This window comes from Schistocerca cancellata, chromosome 1 (genome assembly GCF_023864275.1).
Source record: "Schistocerca cancellata isolate TAMUIC-IGC-003103 chromosome 1, iqSchCanc2.1, whole genome shotgun sequence".
NCBI lineage: Eukaryota > Metazoa > Arthropoda > Insecta > Orthoptera > Acrididae > Schistocerca > Schistocerca cancellata.
This window is the reverse complement of record NC_064626.1, coordinates 1,109,712,549-1,109,729,537: the sequence shown is the minus strand read 5'-3', so window position 1 is coordinate 1,109,729,537 and position 16,989 is coordinate 1,109,712,549. Positions and strand designations below refer to the sequence as shown.

General features: G+C 48.4%; 1 protein-coding gene across 1 annotated transcript in view; it reads left to right on the top strand.

The window, feature by feature from the left end:
- Positions 1–16,989, top strand: part of LOC126092074 (protein neuralized) — an 897,276-nt gene that overhangs the window by 236,025 nt on the left and 644,262 nt on the right. The gene's annotated exons all lie outside the window — the stretch shown is intronic.

Genomic DNA, 16,989 nt, shown 5'->3' with positions numbered 1-16,989 from the left:
TATACTGGTAGGTTACAGTAGTAGGGCTGGCCGGTGTGGTCGAGCGGTTCTAGGCGCTTCAGTCAGGAACCGCGCGACCGCTACTGTCGCTGGTTCGAATCCTGCCTCGAACATGGATGTGTGTGATGTCCTTAGGTTAGTTAGGTTTAAGTAGTTCTAAGTTCTAGGGGACTGATGACCTCAGATGTTAAGTCCCATAATGCTCAGAGCTATTTGAACCTTTTTTTTTTACGGTAGTAGGAGATACACGACGTTTACAACAATGATGTCGCTGATCCCGCACAACACATTCCAGATCCAGTCACTGATTTTTTAATACTCCTGTTTTCGATCGCTTCGCACATTTACATCGCCATCTACATGATTAAAATTTACAGTTAATTGCTTGACAGAGAGACCATCGAACCACCTTCAAGCCATTTCTCTACTGTTCCACTCTCGAACAGTGCACGGGGGGAAAAGGAACACTTTGATCTTTCCATGCGAGCTCTGATTTCTCTTATTTTATTATGATGATCGTTTCTCCCTATGTAGGTGGGCGCCAACAAAATAGTTTCACGCTCTGAGGAGAAAGTTGGTGATTGAAATTTGATGACGAGATCCTGCCGCAACGAAAAACGCCTTTGTTTTGATGACTGCCATCCCAATTTACCCATCATATCCGTGGCACTCTCCCCCTTTCCGTTTATTTCGCAATAATACAAAATGAGGTGCCTTTCTTTGAACTTTTTCGATTTTCTCCTACAAGCGTAGTGTACTCAGTCTCTTCAGTAGACCTGATGCATTTTCTAAGTGTTCTGCGAATGTATCGCAGGGTTTGGTTTGCTTCCCCCACAACATTATCTATGTGGTTATTACTGAATCTTCGCATCCCTGTCAGATTTAAATTTCTGTAATCGGCCTTCTGAGACGGATGCGAAGCTCCAGTAACAAACCATAAATGGCGTAACAATCATATAACGAAGCCTATTGTTTAGCAAGTTACATGATGAATCAGACAAATGTAAAGGGTGTAAATTCAACTAAATATGGTACTTAGGTTGTTAAGGCTTTCGTGGCCACTTGTTGACAAACTGCCTATTGGCTTCTGTCTCGGGTTCTTCGGCCGACGTTCATCTAATGATTTCTCTGACGTTTCGCCAGCACGAGTGGCTGGCATTGTCAAAGCTTCACCCTCCATTGCCGGTGGTGAACTGGAGGCGAGCTCTTTTTTTTATTGGATGGGGCCCCTCCACGCCCGCACCAACGTGGTGACCAAACCAAAAGTTCTACTGTCACCTCCGTAAGCATGTTAGTATTTGAATCAGGCGTCACAGGATGCAGGCTGTGATGTTATCCATGCGTCTGGGTAAGACTACTCATTAACATGGTCCATCAGGAGATAGAAGTGGTCGAAAACGATCGAAGGGTAGCGGTTGTAAGAGCAGAGGAAAAAAAGTGCCAAGGCCAGCGCCAAGGGAAAAAAACCTCTGCGACAGTAGGACGGGTAGTAAGGGCAGTAGCGGCTTGCTAGCTGCGACAGAGCATGCAAGGTGCGGTTATGTTAGTTCGAGGTATCGTGCACCGTTACCTTTGTCGTTGCTGGAGCTTGTTGCGGCGCTTGCAGCGGTTGCTGCGTCCCTGCAACAGTTCAAGGTCGTTGTAGATTAGTGGGCGATCGGTCATAGATCGGCTCACGGACGGTGTAGGGGGTGTGTGTGGCTGGTTTGCGTGCTGTGTACAGTACGGCTTCCCTGCGGTTGCCTGTTATCCGGCTGGTCGCACATCTGGGTTTCCAGTAGTAACTGTGTTGCAGGGGCTCGCCAGTACTGTCGTGTTAGCGTTCTATGGACCATAGATGTTTAGTTCCTAACCAGTAATGTCTTTGGTCTGTTATGCTTCCATCTATGGTTGTGGTCGTAGTTACCCAGAGAAAGGATAAACGGGTTGCGCGAGTGTCTCGTGTTATTGTACAGTCGCGTGGAGAGTTTTTGGAATACCTGCAAGATAGTATCTAGCCGGTATTCCCGGTGAAGGTCCGCGATGCGTGTGTAGCGCGGAGCGTTGCTTATGATTTTGAGTACTTTGTTCTGTATGAGCTGCAGACGGCGCAGGCGAGTGGGCGCAGCGTATCCCCAGACAGGGGCTGCGTACGTCATCAGGGGTCTAATAAGTGTCATGTACATGGACCTAGACACCCTCCTGTTCAGTGTGCTACGCCTGTTAAGCATAGGGTAGAGTTGTTTGAGCCTCGCGTTAGCTTTGTTGGTCACGTGTTGAATGTGGTCCCCCCAGAGTAGTTTCCTGTCCAGCCAGACACCAAGGTATTTGACCTTCTCGCGGAAACGTATTGGGCGTGTGTGTAGTGTTATTGGGTTGCAGTGCTGATGTTTGCGCAGTTGTTTCGGTCGTCTAGTGAACAGAACGGCCTCGCACTTGTCGACGTTTACTCTAACACGCCATTTCACCAGCCAAGGCTCCGCCGTTCTGAGTGCAGTCTGTAGTCGTGAGTTAATGTTAGACGGCTTCCAATCTTGCGCAAGGATGGCAGTGTCATCCGCGTAGATTGCTACCGTCGTGTTATGTGTAGCTGGGAGGTCGTTAATGTAGAGGTTAAACAGTAAGGGTCCCAGGATACTTCCTTGGGGGACTCCTGCCTGTATACCATGTCGTGTCGATTGTTTGCCCTGCACGTCGGTGTTGAAACTCCTGTCCGTGAGATATGAGTGTATGAGACGTACAAGCCCGTCGGGGAACCCTGCGTCGCTAAGTTTGCGTATTAGGCCGTTGTGCCATAGACGATCGAAAGCCTTTTCGATGTCCAGGAACACCGCCCCAGTTGCCTTGTTTGTGTTGTATCCGTGTGTTATGTATTCAACTACGCGGAGGAGTTGTTGTGTTGTTGAGTGGTGATTCCTGAAACCGAATTGCTCCGGCCTCAGGGTGTCATTTGTGATGCAGTGCCTGGTGAGTCGTTTTAATATTACCTTCTCAACGATCTTGCTGAGCGCGCTCAGCAGACTGATGGGTCGGTAATTTTGTGGGAGGGAGTGGTCTTTCCCCGGCTTCCTGAACATCAGGACCTTGGCCGTCTTCCAAAAGGCGGGGAAGTGTTGGTGCTTGAGTATGGCATTCGTGATGTGTGTGAGGTAGTCTACAGCTTTGTCCGTGAACTCCTGGAGGACACGGTTCTGAATGCCATCGTGACCAGGGGCCTTCCTAGCGGTGGTATGCATGATGGCCCATTTGACTTCTGCTGTACTAGCTTGTCGGATGTTGTAGCGCGCCGGTTGGGCCAGGATGCGTGTGACCTCCTGGTCCGTATCAAGTGTGAACGCTGGGTCTGAGGGATCCAGGTTCGGTGTGAATGACGCTGCGAGTGTGAGGGCCATCAGTTCCGCTTTTTCTTCCGCAGAATATGCTGGTCCGTCGGGCCCTTGTAACGTGGGGGTTTCTCCCTGGTGAAGTGTCGGGCTAGCTGCCACACGCCAGGTCGCGTGGTGTCCAGCCCTACGAGTTTCTGGTCCCACTGTTGTGTCTTGAATGTTTGTATTTTTTCCCGGATTATACCCTGGAGCCTGTTAATGTGCCGTTTGAAGTGCTGGCGCCTGGTACGCTGCCAGTGTCTCCTGAGGCGGTTCCTCATTGAGATTAGGCCCAGGATTTCCTGGGGCAGGGCAGCACTGTGTTGTTGTGGCGTGCGGATTGGTATGGTGTCGGCTATTGCGTCCTGGACGGCGCCGGTGAGGGCTTCAACTGCCTCGTCAATTTGGGCTGTCTCGTTAATCGCGTGGGTGGGTGGGATGCGACTGTCAAGCGTTTCCTTGAACTGGGTCCAATTCGCGCGCCTGTAGTCTAGCATCCTACGTTGTTCCATGTGCTGCAGTGTTTCTTCCATGTACAGTATAACGGGTTGGTGATTTGAGGGCAGATCGTTTTCAACGGCAACGTTGAGTGTCGTTGTTATGCCCTTGATGAGGGCCATGTCTAATACGTCTGGCCTGTGTCCCCTCCGGTAGGGAATGTGCGTCGGTTCGGTCGGCGCTAGTGTGATGTAGTTTCGTCCTAGTGCGTGTTCGTATAGTTTCTTGCCGTTGGAGTTCCGTATTCGTGAGTTCCAGTCCGGGTGTTTTGCGTTAAGATCTCCAGCGGCTATTACGCGCGGTGATATGTTGAGTATTGTGCTGATGTCGCGTGTTTTAATGTTTTTAGGGCTGTTGTATACTGACACCAGTGTAGTGTAAGCTCCGTTGAACTTGACCCTGACGGCGGTTGCCTCTAGTTTTTCTAGTTCAGGGAGCACTATGTTTGTGTGTTCTATGTCCTTGTGTATGATGATGGCTGTTCCACCATGACCGGAGCCGTCCGGTCGGTCGGTACGATAGACGCAGTAGCCGGTGAAGTTTAGTTGGTTGCGTGGCTTGAGCTTAGTTTCGCTCAGCAGGGCGATAAGGATACCCTTACGCTCCATGAGCGCGGCAAATTCCGCCCTTTTGTTGTTGATCCCGTCTGCATTCCAGAACAGGATCTGTGTCAGAGTCTGGTTGTTTGCGATGGGGACGGGGTGTGGCGTGTTATCCATGTATGTGTGTAGACAGTGTGGTGAACGCTGTTTGTATGGCAGCCCAGTACTGCCCTGGTTGGGCAGCCATGAGCTGTGTGCAGAGTTGGACGACGGTCGACAAGATCTTTTGAAGGATCTGGACGGTCGTGTGATGGGGGAATATTGTTTCCAATATGCCCTCGAATGTTGTTTTGGTGTTGTGTGTGTCGGCCTGTGGCTCAGTTGTGGTGTTGGCGGCCGCTGGTGCGGGTGTTGGCGTTATGTGTGGGCTGGCGCTTGTGTTGTTGTTGTGTGGAGCATTTTGAGGTGCCTGTGTGTCAGATGTGGTGGGGGGTGGAGTAGTGTGTGTGCTGGTGTCGCTGGCTTGCTGACTGTGTGTCTGTGTGTCACTGTTTTGTTGTCTCCGAGTATTTTGTTGTGGTGCACGCGTGTTCCCGCTTCTGTTTCCTCGTGTACGCCTATGCCTTCTCTGGGTTTTCGGTACTGAGGTTCTATGTGTGAGTGCGTTTTCTTGTGTGTCATGTGTTGGTTCGCAGGCAGTGGTTTCAGGGGGTGGGGTTGTGTTGTTTCTGGGCGCTGGTGTTGGTACCGGTGTGGGCGCAGTGTCTTGTGTTGGCTGGGACGTCTGTGTTGTTGTCGCAGCGGTTGAGTTATGTGCGTGTGCTGGGCGCAGAGGTTCCGTAGCCTGCTCCGCTCCTCCAGGGCGTGTAGCCATGGCGAACGACACTCCGTTCCTGACAGGGTTAGGTGCGGGCCTTGGACGTGGTATGACGTTGGGAGGCGAGCTCGCGGCCGCAGACTATATGTACCTGGCGCGCCAACGTCCGAGGGCTTCTCCGCGGTCATTTCCGGTGCGGTTCTCCTCTTGCTACCTGCGACCTGTACGGGAAGCCAGCACCAAACGACATCCTGGTCAGCTTTGATGTTGTTTCGTTATTTACGAAAGTGCCACTCAGTGACGCTCTGGAGCACATCGGTTCCATTTTCCCGCAAGATATCAGAAAGCTCTTCCATGCATGTCTCACCACGAGCTATTTCACGTGGAATGGCGATTTCTACGAACAGCTGGAAGGTGTCGCCATGGGTAGTCCTCTCAGTCCAGTGGTGGCCAACTTCTTCATGGAACAATTCGAAGCACAGGCACTGGACTCGGCGACTTGCAAACCTAAGGTGTGGTACAGGTACGTCGATGATACTTTCGTGGTGCGCAGCCATGGTGAAGAACAGCTCGGTGACTTCCTAAGACACTTGAAACAGCCTCCATGCCAACATAACATTTACCATGGAAGTAGAAAAGGACAAGAAACTGCCATTTCTAGATGTGCTGGTCACAAGGGACGGCGAAAACCTGGGACACGGCGTGTATCGAAAACCGACACACACGGACCGATACCTGCACAAACTGTCAAACCACCACCCGAGCCAGAAAAGAGGCATGATTAGTACGCTCGTAACGAGAGCAGGACGAATATGTGAGCCGCAACACCTCAAACGAGAAATGCAACACATGGAAACTGTCCTGAGGAGCAATGGGTACTCCACAAATTATATTAGAAGTGTAACAGAGCCAAACACTCGGCGAAGTAAGGAACCAGAAAAAGAAATGTCGGGTACGGCCTTTCTGCCATACATTCCCAGAGTGACGGACAGAATCGGCCGTATATTGCGCAAACATGGCGTAAAGACGATTTTCAAACCGACAAGGAAGATCAAAGAGTGTCTTAGATCGGCGAAAGAGAAAAGAGACCCACTTGCAATGTCGGGAATATACCGTATACCATGCACATGCGGAAAAGTTTATGTCGGAATGACTGGACGATCCATTAACACCAGGATCAGAGAGCATAAGCGACGTTGCAGGTTTGGGGCAGGTGGAGAAATCGGCAGTGGCAGAGCACGCACTGAATGAGACCGACCACGTAATAAAATTCGCTGATACGGAAGTTCTGGCTGTAGAGAAGCACTATCACACGCGCATGTTCAGAGAAGCTGTAGAAATACAAAAACACGCGAACAGTTTGAACAAGAAAGAGGAAAGCCTTAAGGTATCCTGGCTTCCCGTACTGCAGCGAACGACCGTCGCAGGTAGCAAGAGGAGAAGCGCACCGGAAATGACCGCGGAGAAGCCCTCGGACGTTGGCGCGCCAGGTACATATAGCCTGCGGCCGCGAGCTCGGCTCCAGTTCACCACCGGTAATGGAGGGTGAAGCTTTGACAATGCCAGCGACTCGTGCTGGCGAAACGTCAGAAAAATCATTAGATGAACGTCGGCCGAAGAACCCGAGACAGAAGCCAATAGGCAGTTTGTCATGATACTTAGGGTTTACGATTTCGAATAACTAAAACTAGGACGATCACATACATTGTGTTGTGGGGGGCGAACCAAACACTGCGATTCATTTGCAGAAAACTTAGAAAATACATCAGGTCTACTGAAAAGAGGGCGTACACAACGCTCGGTCGCTCTCTTCTGGAGTGTTGGTGTGTGGTGTGGGAGCCTCATCAGATATGACTGATGGAGGACATCGAAAAAGGACGACGTGGTTACAATATACCATGAAAAACATCTTCTGTGATATAGGCAGATAGATGGAAAGCAAAAATAAAAATAATAATCGAGTTTCGAACACGTGGCATGGAAGTGTAAAGCCACGACGCTAGCCAATGTGGCAACACTTCGGATGGACTATTTCCTCGATAAAAAGCACATAAATTACCTCGAAAAATTTGACGTGTTCGCTTATTTTCATCTGTCTTCCACTGAGAAAAGTTCCTGGGAAATCGGGATATGGCACTTGCCGTGTTCTCCTCGTTCGAACTTTTGACTTTCCACACTTCAAGTGATCTTGACGATGATTTGCCATTCTCGTCTTTTGTTTGTGGCGGCCCATCTGTGGGCTCTTCGCTCCTCGTGAAAACTACGACGACGACACGCGTGGCACATTGGCAAATGGTTCAAATGGCTCTGAGCACTATGGGACTTAACATCTACGGTCATCAGTCCCCTAGAACTTAGAACTACTTAAACCTAACTAACCTAAGGACAGCACACAACACCCAGCCATCACGAGGCAGAGAAAATCCCTGCCCCGCGCCGGGAATCGAACCCGGGAACCCGGGCGTGGGAAGCGAGAACGCTACCGCACGACCACGAGATGCGGGCCGTGGCACATTGCCGCAACTGATACCAGCGCTGCACCTTTCAGTCGTTGGTGCAAATAGTCCGCGTCACGGGATTATCTGCGCCGGTGTATTAGCTTAGCGCGGTGCAACAGTTCTCGTTCGGACAGCAGGCACGAAGGCATTGGCGCTGCAGAGTCCAAAGCGAAAGAAAGAGAGCACAAGGGCGGCTGGCTAAACGGGACGAGCCGTAATTGGCTGTGTGTGGCGGCACGTGCCGCGCAGATGCGCGCCATTCAGCGATTTGCAACATCGGGGCTAGGCCGCGCCTCTGCAGATGAGGCGAGGGGGCTTGCACACGGCGGGGCCGGGTGTGCTCGCGCGCGCGCGCCTAGCTCCCTTTGTGACTCGCCGCCAGGTGAGCCGCGCGCCACTAAGGGCGATTTTCCCCAGCTCCGACCAGGGCCGCTCACCCTTACGGCGGCACGCGACAGTGCACCACCTGGCGCCGGCGTTGCCGAGGCCGCGCAGCGGATCCTTGAGGCGAGACAAGGCGAGGGGCTGAATAGCCCAGCCGCGCTGCCGCCTGCGCCAGGCCCCGGGGTCCCTGACCTCCCCCTGCAGGCGGCCGCGAGCCGCGGACCGTCTGCAGGCTCTTCGCGCCACGTCACAACTGCAACTTCCGCAGCTAACCCCAGCACCGCACCCTTCAATCCCCGTTGCAAGTGGTCGGAGTCAACACAATCACCTCCGCCAATGTAGGGGGTGATAAAAAAGTCAGTATAAATTTGAAAACTTAATAAACCACGGAATAATGTAGATAGAGAGGTAAAAATTGACATACATGCTTGGAATGACATGGGATTTTATTAGAACAAAAAAAAAAAAAAAACACACACACACAAAGTTCACAAAATGACCGACAAATGGCGCTGGACAGCAAAACGTCAGTGACTGCGCATGACAATCGTGTATAAAAGGAGCTGTAATGAGAGAGAGAATCAGATGCGCCAGCAGTCACAGCATGTTGATGTTACCTGAAAAGGCGCTTTTAGTGAAGCTGTATTATCAGAATGGGGAATGTGCTAGTTCAGCGTTACGATCCTATCGCCATAGGAAGGGGATTCGAACGGGTAAAGGTCCGTTGACAAATGCAGCTGTGGCGAGAAGGATTTCGAAGTCTGAAGCCACGCGTTGTTTAGACAACAGACCCCATAGTGGCCGACCGAGCACAAGGCGTAATGCTGTTGAGACAGTTCACGAAGAAATGGAGACTGTAGCGGGTTCGTCTATGCACGGGGAAGTCAGCGCTCGTGCAGTCGCACATCGCACCGGCATTCCATACACTACTGTTTGGTTGGCACTTAGGCTTACCCTCCGATGCTATCCGTACGAACTGTTACCTGGCGATTTCGTGAAGCGGAGGGCATTTGCGGTGTGGGCGTTTCAAAAGATGACGGAAGATGACGATTGGTTGAGTAACGTGTTGTGGACCGACGAAGCTCATTTCACGCTCCGAGGGTCTGTCAACGCCCACAACTGCAGAATTTGGGCTACCGAAAACCCTAGAACTGTCGTGGAAGCTCCATTGCACGACGAGGAAGTCACGGTATGGGTTGGATTTACCACATCTACCGTTATCGGGCCTTTTTTCTTCGAGGAAACGCGTGATCCTGGTTTTGTAACTGCTATCGTGGCAGGTGAGAGGTACGCCGATATGTTACAGAATCGCATCATCCCCAGCCTGGCTGATAAACACCTGCTGGAACGTACGATGTTTACGCAGGATGGCGCTCCACCCCACATTGCTAGACGCGTGAAAGATCTCTTGCGCGCGCCGTTTGGTGATGATCGTGTGCTCAGCCGCCACTTTCGTCATGCTTGGCCTCCCAGGTCCCCAGACCTCGGTCCGTGCGATTATTGGCTTTGGGGTTACCTGAAGTCGCAAGTGTAACGTGATCGACTGACATCTCTAGGGATGCTGAGAGACAACATCCGACGCCAATGCCTCACCATAACTCCGGACATGCTTTACACTGCTGTTCACAACATTATTCTTCGACTACAGCTATTGTTGAGGAATTATGGTGGACATTTTGAGCATTTCCTGTAAAGAACATCATCTTTGCTTTGTCTTACTTTGTTATGCTAATTATTGCTATTCTGATCAGATGAAGCGCCATATGTCGGACATGTTTTCAACGTTTGTATTTTTTTTTTTGTTCTAATAAAAACCCATGTCATTCCAAGCATGTGTGTCAATTTGCACCTCTTTATCTACATTATGCCGTGATTTATTCAGTTTTCAAATTTATACTGACTTTTTGATCACCCGATATTAGCTTAGACACATGCAGTGTGTGACCACCCGTACTGCAACACCGAAGAACTTTGTGATTATAACAAAAAAATTGAAGAGTGACATTAAGAAGAATTACACTGTTCAAAAGAATTAGGGGAACACGTGTATCAACGTCTGGTACGTTAAATCTATTTTTATACACTATATGATCAAAAGGATCCGGGCACGTGGCAGAAAATGACATACCAGTTCGTGGCGCCATCCATCGGTAATGCTGGAATTCAATATGGATTGGCCCCTCCCTTAGCCTTGATGGCAGCTTCCACTCTCGCAGGCACACGTTCAATCAGGTCGTGTGACTAGGGCCTCTCGTCGGGTAGACCGTTCGCCGGGTGCAAGTCTTTCGATTTGACGCCACTTAGGCGACTTGCGGGTCGAAGGGGATGATGATGAGGAGGACAACACAACACCCAGTCCCTGAGCGGAGAAAATCTCCGACCCAGCCGGGAATCGAACCCGGGCCCTTAGGAATGACATTCTGTCGTGCTGACCACTCAGCTGCCGGGGCCGGAATCAGGTGCTGGAAAGTTTCTTGGGGAATGGCAGGCCATTCTTCATAGAGTGCTGCGCTGAGGACAAGTATCGATGTCGGTGGATGAGGCCTGGCACGAAGTCGGCGTTCCAAAACATCCCAAAGGTGTTCTATAGGATTCAGGCCAGGACTCCTTGTAGGTCAGTCCATTATAGGAATGTTATTGTTGTGTAACCTCTCCGCCACAGGCCGTGCATTATGAACAGGTGCTCGATCGTGCTGAAAGATGCAATCGCCATCCCCGAATTGCTCTTCAACAGTGGGAAGCAAGAAGGTGCTTCAAACATCAGTGGAGGCCTTGTGCTGTGATAGTGCCACGCAAAACAACAAGGGATGCAACCCCCTCCATGAAAAACACGACCACGCCATAACACCACCGCCTCCGAATTTTACTGTTGGCACTACATATGCCGGCAGATGACGTTCAACGGGCACCCGCCATACCCACACCCTGCCATCGGATCGCCACATTGTGTAGCGTGATTCGTCACTCCACACGATTCGTCACTCCACACAACGTTTTTCCACTGTTCAGTCGTCCAATTTTCACTCCTCTTACATCGAGCGAAGTGTCGTTTGGCATTTACCGGCGTCATGTGTGGCTTATGAGCAGCCGCTCGACCATGAAATCCAAGCTTTCTAACCTCCTGCCTAACTGTCATAGTAATTGTAGTGGATCCTGATGCAGTTTGGATTTCCTTTGTGATGTTCTGGATAGATGTCTGCCTATTACACTTTACGACCTTCCTCAACTGTCTGCGGTCTCTGTCAGTTAGCCGCCCGGGGTGGCCGAGTAGTTCTAGCTGCTACAGTCTGGAACCGCGCGACCGCTACGGTCGCAGGTTCGAATCCTGCCTCGGGCATGGTTGTGTGTGATGTCCTTAGGTTAGTTAGGTTTAAGTAGTTCTAAGTTCTAGGGAACTGATGACCTCAGAGGTTAAGTCCCATAGTGCTCAGGACCATTTGAACCATTTTTCTGTCAGTCAACAGACGAGGTCGGCCTGCTCACTCACGATGTCTAATGACTACTGAGGTCGCTGATATGGAGTACCTGGCAGTAGGAGACAGCACAATGCAACTAATATGAAAAACGTATGTTTTGGGGTTGTCCGGATACTTTTGATCACATCGTGTACAAACAGTATCTGTGGTCATATTGCGTGGAATGAAATCTTAGTTTTCAATCTACGCAACAATTAGAATCATTTATCATTGGCTCTGTTACGGTATGTATTACAGTGTCAGGTGTCCCCTCAGAAGAAAGTGAATACCTGTAGCCCAGTGTTTTCTGGTAAGGTTCACAGATGGCACATTGTCATTTGTGGACGCTGTATTCAACCAAGCACATGCAGTGCGACATCTTAATACTGTGCAAGCTGCAACGGCGGTCTGTATTATCTAAAAAGAATGGAATTTCGGTCCTGTTGCTGCAGATGCCAATGCCTCTCCATGTATCATCCACAGGTTGTGGACACGCTACAGGGAGACAGGTCAGTACATAAGGCGAGTTGGACAAGGTCGCCGACGCATTACAACCCCACGTGAAGATCGACATCTGGCCCTGTGGGTTGCGGCGTTGTACGAATGCCTCCAGGGCACTGCATGATGATCTCAGAAGGGCCACCGGTGTCGCTGTGTACGATCAGACTGTAAAGAAGAGTTTACGGATAGGATCATACGACCTAGACGCCTTGTTCGAGTACCCTGCTTGACAAGACGTCTTATACCTACCTTGCCTTCAGATTTGTCGTTCCCATGCCGTCTGGCAGCTTCGTCCCTGGCGAAACGTTTTATTCACAGACGAGTCCTGATATCTTCTGACGCAAGGTGATAGTCGTGTTCGTGGTCGTCTTACCGACAAACAGTACCTCGAACAGATCCTGTTGCACCATGTGGTGACTGCTGCATGTGGTGGTACCCTGAATTTTTTCTCATGCCAGGGCCTTTATGGTGGGCGTCAGCAGGGATGTCTTACGAAGCTTGGCCATACCCATTCGTCGCGTATGTGGGACACGCTTGACAGACGTGTCCGTGGTCGTCCTGTTCCACTACAGACTCCCCACGAACTCTCATACGCATTCATTGAAGGATGGGAACGGATACCACAGGATGACCTCCGTAGAGGTAGGAGCATGCCACATAGGTGTCAGGCACGGAGGACATACACGTTACTAAAGCTCTCAAAGTCCAATGAAAAGCATCCAGAATGACGGTGTAAATGATTATTTCCATTTTGTTTTCAACACTTGTCGGGCATTTCAGTTCCTTTTTTGTAAACGATCGAGGATGTACTGATGTTTTGTTGTGTATTTAATTTGTAAAAGATAAGGGCGTAATTTGGTAACATAGCAGTCCTCGGAGTGGCCGAGCGGTTCTAGGCGATACAGTCTGGAACCGCGCGACCGCTACGGTCGCAGGTTCGAATCCTGCCTCGGGCATGGATGTGTGTGGTGTCCCTAGGTTAGTTAGGTTTAAGTAGTTCTAAGTTCTAGGGGACTGATGACCTCAGCAGTTAAGTCCCACAGTGCTCAGAGCCATTTGAATAGCAGTCCTCAATTATTACTCAGTGGGGTATTGGAGACACCCAATGTCATGTTCCTCTACTTCTTTTGAGCAGTGCACGTTTATGGAAATACTTTCACTGTGAAGCAAAACATGCATATATTAATTAATTTGAAAATCTATGATTTGCAGCAGTAGCCTTCATAGCAGGGTACTTCCAGCCATAGTAACGTTTATATTTTAAGACAGAGTAAATATTTGTTACATCACATGTTATACCTATACGGAACAATTCAGGACAGATTAGCTATTGTAAGTGGGAAATGCACAGTTGACTACTTCTTTTATGGCCCGAAGATCGATAGTCAAAAACTGCGTATTGCATAATGCAGTTCCTAACCGCTATGAAACGTGCCCAATATTGCCTACAGAAAAGATTTCAAAAAATGGTTCAATTGGCTCTAAGCACTATGGGACTAAACATCTGAGGTCATCAGAGAGTGATGATGTTTGGTTTGTGGGGCGCTCAACGGCGTGGTTATCAGCGCCCATACAATTTCGCCACTTTCCTGGATGATGATGAAATGATGAGGACAACACAAACACCCAGTCATCTCGAGGCAGGTGAAAATCCCTGACCCCGCCGGGAATCGAACCCGGGACCCTGTGCTCGGGAAGCGAGAACGCTACCGCGAGACCACGAGCGGCTCTGAGGTCATCAGTTCCCTAGAACTTAGAACTGCTTAACTAACCTAAGGACATCACACACATCCATGCCAGAGGCAGGATTCGAACCTGCGACCGTAGCGGTCGCGCGGTTCCAGACTGGAGCGCCTAGAACCGCTCGGCCGCTCCGGCCGGCTAAATATTTCTAACTTGAAAATTTATGAAGTGTATTAAAATACTTTTTTTTGAACCAGCATTAGTACAGTGTAGAAATACACGGCCTAAAATTATGTCTTTCGTTTCCTAAACTGAAGTACGATAAAAATGAATATGACATTGAAATACAATTTTAAAAATAGTGCCTAACTACATTCAACGCAATAATTTCTTCCTTTGAAATCTCTATAGAATAATCTTGATGTGTCCACTCCCTACTCTTGATGCACTGAATCATATCTCTTCTTTCGTACTCTGCATACTTTTTCAAATTTTGCAAAACCAGGTGACTATGCTATTCGTCGACGCTACCTTGACAGGGAAGTCATACTTCGTTTCCTTGATTTCTAGCGTTTTGTGTGGTGACAAAGACAAAACTCTGCAGTCTTCCTGTTTCTTACATTTTTCCTTTTAGGGGCTGGGAACATAACGCGTGCCTTTCTGCAGGACTCGTACGTTGAAGAACTGTAATGTTGGTGGAAAACGAGATAATTCCTAGCACCTGCACCTACACGCAGAGCTTGCTGCTCAAACTGCTGCTGCCTAGTCGCTGTTAAGGGAAACGTTTCTGGTAACAGGGCAAACCCTAACCCTTTTGAACTCATTTACAGCATTACCTAGAGTTGCAGCTCTCCCAGAAGAATTTCAGATCATTTCACTTATCTAAACACAGGTGATGGACTGCATAGGACCACTCCAAATAGCAAGTCCAGTATAGGAAAACATGCCATTTTTATTTTCATTAATTGTTACGGATTACAAAGCGCACAGCAAAACGACAAAATTCGTAATTTTTGTCACCGTTAAGAGCCACTTAAAAAGTATGTCGTACTACTTAGTCTCCTTAAAGAATACCCCCCGTCTGATATTATCACCAAAAATTTTAAATTATAACCACAGAAAAGAAAAACACTGATGACAGCACAGTGCATACTCGTTACTATGTTCAACTTCCTCTCTTTAGCGAAAGCACTGGAAGCTTCACTTTAAAGCCGTTGGAGCGCTGCACCACAGTTCGTTCTCAATTTTTCCCACAAAAGAAGAAATCTTCTGTGACATTTTAAGAATCACCTCAGGACTTACGTGTAGATAAACGGGAAATCAAAGGAAATTTTAAAACTAGATAGCCGGATGGAGATCTGAATTCTACTTCTCCGTAATGGAATTGATATATGGATAATAAAGGTACAAGGTAAGAATGGAAACAACAGAAATGAGAGTTTTTACAAGCCGAGGGGGTGATTTTATGAGTTGAAATTAAAATAGTGTTATCCGTAACGAACTGAATGTAAGATGACCGATTAAGCACAGTAAAACTACAGATAATGGCTCCCACATTTTCAACGTATGACTAGTGGCAAGAATCGACCCAAAAAAAAACAGCGTTTCAGCAGTTCCATTAGTTCCTGAACGAGATTTTTACTTCAGCTTGTTTGGAAAATAATATCTATCAATCTGAACTCAAAAACAAATTTCAGTAGCTATTACTCCCTAGCGAACGGAAAGGCGCTTCTGATTTTTGCTACCCGAAGTGTCCATGTGCAGATTATCTGCCTCAGAGTCACTCAGTTCTCGGTAGGGCGGGTTAGCGTGTTATTAAAGCCACTGGTTTCATATTCGGTAGGAGGGGAAGAGAGGGTACATTTTAAATCGTCGCCGGGGTGTTCGTTTTTTGGCTTTTCGTAGTTTTCGTAAACTACTTGAAGTAAATGCGGAGATTGTTCCTTAAACAGGTTACAGCTGCTTTGTTTCCCCTCCCGCCCCAATGGCAGAAGAGACAGCCAGAAAATGTAGCTATAGTTTTATAATTTGCAATCTTTCATTCTCCATAAACGCCGTGACTGGATTTAGTTCACCATGAGACTAACATCAGGCCGTGTTGTGTTTTCTGTCAATCACTCTGCACGATCACTGTCTTCAGTGATTGTTCCAACTATTCCCTTTTACCTCTGAACGACTGTCTGGTACTGTAATTGTAAAAGCCACTGTCAGACAGTGATCGTCGTTTAATAATCAGAGTTCACGCCCCGAGGACTACGCGATGTCGACCAATTGCTGATTCGTCTCCTAACAAACGCACCACAGCGTGGCTGTATTGGTGGTTTATGTGGTATGCACTCCGTTCTCGTCCGTTAATATCGGCTTTGTTTACTGATAACAGCGATGTAATGTAGAGGTTCATCTCACTGATGACTTTTCATGTAACCGTACCTCAACTAATCTGACCGAACATCGTGAAAAAGTGTTCAAGGCACTGGAATTGTATTCTCCGACATTCCTGATTTAGGCTTCGCACGGTTTTCCTAAATCACTTGATGATGTCAGGATGTTTCCTTTGATGAGGCCACCACTGATTTCCTCCCTACCCTTGTCAAACTGACCGTCCTCAGCGACTTCCATCTCGACGCAGCCTCAACATGCTTTCATTAGCATTTTCAGAAAAGACTTGTGCATCACAAATAACATGGTACTTTTTAACGTAGCCAGATTCTGGAGCTCTTCAGAGGGAAAGAAGTCCCGACATCGCGTGAATGTAATTCAGCTGTCAAGGTATTTCCCAGGAGGAGCGAGCAATAATAATTTAGGCTTTTTTCACCGTAGTGGAACTTTGAGGCAATTAAGACTGTTTCCCATGAATTTCCTTTGTCGCCGTTTCCTGTCATTCTTCACACCCGGAAAGTGTGATCTTCCTCGTAGCTCAGCCAACCGTCCGTCCTGCAGGAGTAGAATTTAAATAACAGAGAAAGGCTATGTGAATGGTGTAAACTTTTAACTATTTATTAAAAATCGCAGAGTCTAGTACTGCTGACTCGAAAAGCTTGTCTCAAATTGCGCACTTTTTTATTCTCATCGTGCTGCGTTCTGTTGCATCGTCTTGAAAATTTCACGGCATCTTACGATTAGGATATGAGACCAGATATCACACATTACATAAATACAAATTTTTATTCAATGGAATGTCACACTTTCAAGTACAGTATAATGCGGTGATGCAGTTGCTGGTTAATTCTTGTAAAATGACTCAAAGTGAAACACTAAGCCGGCTGG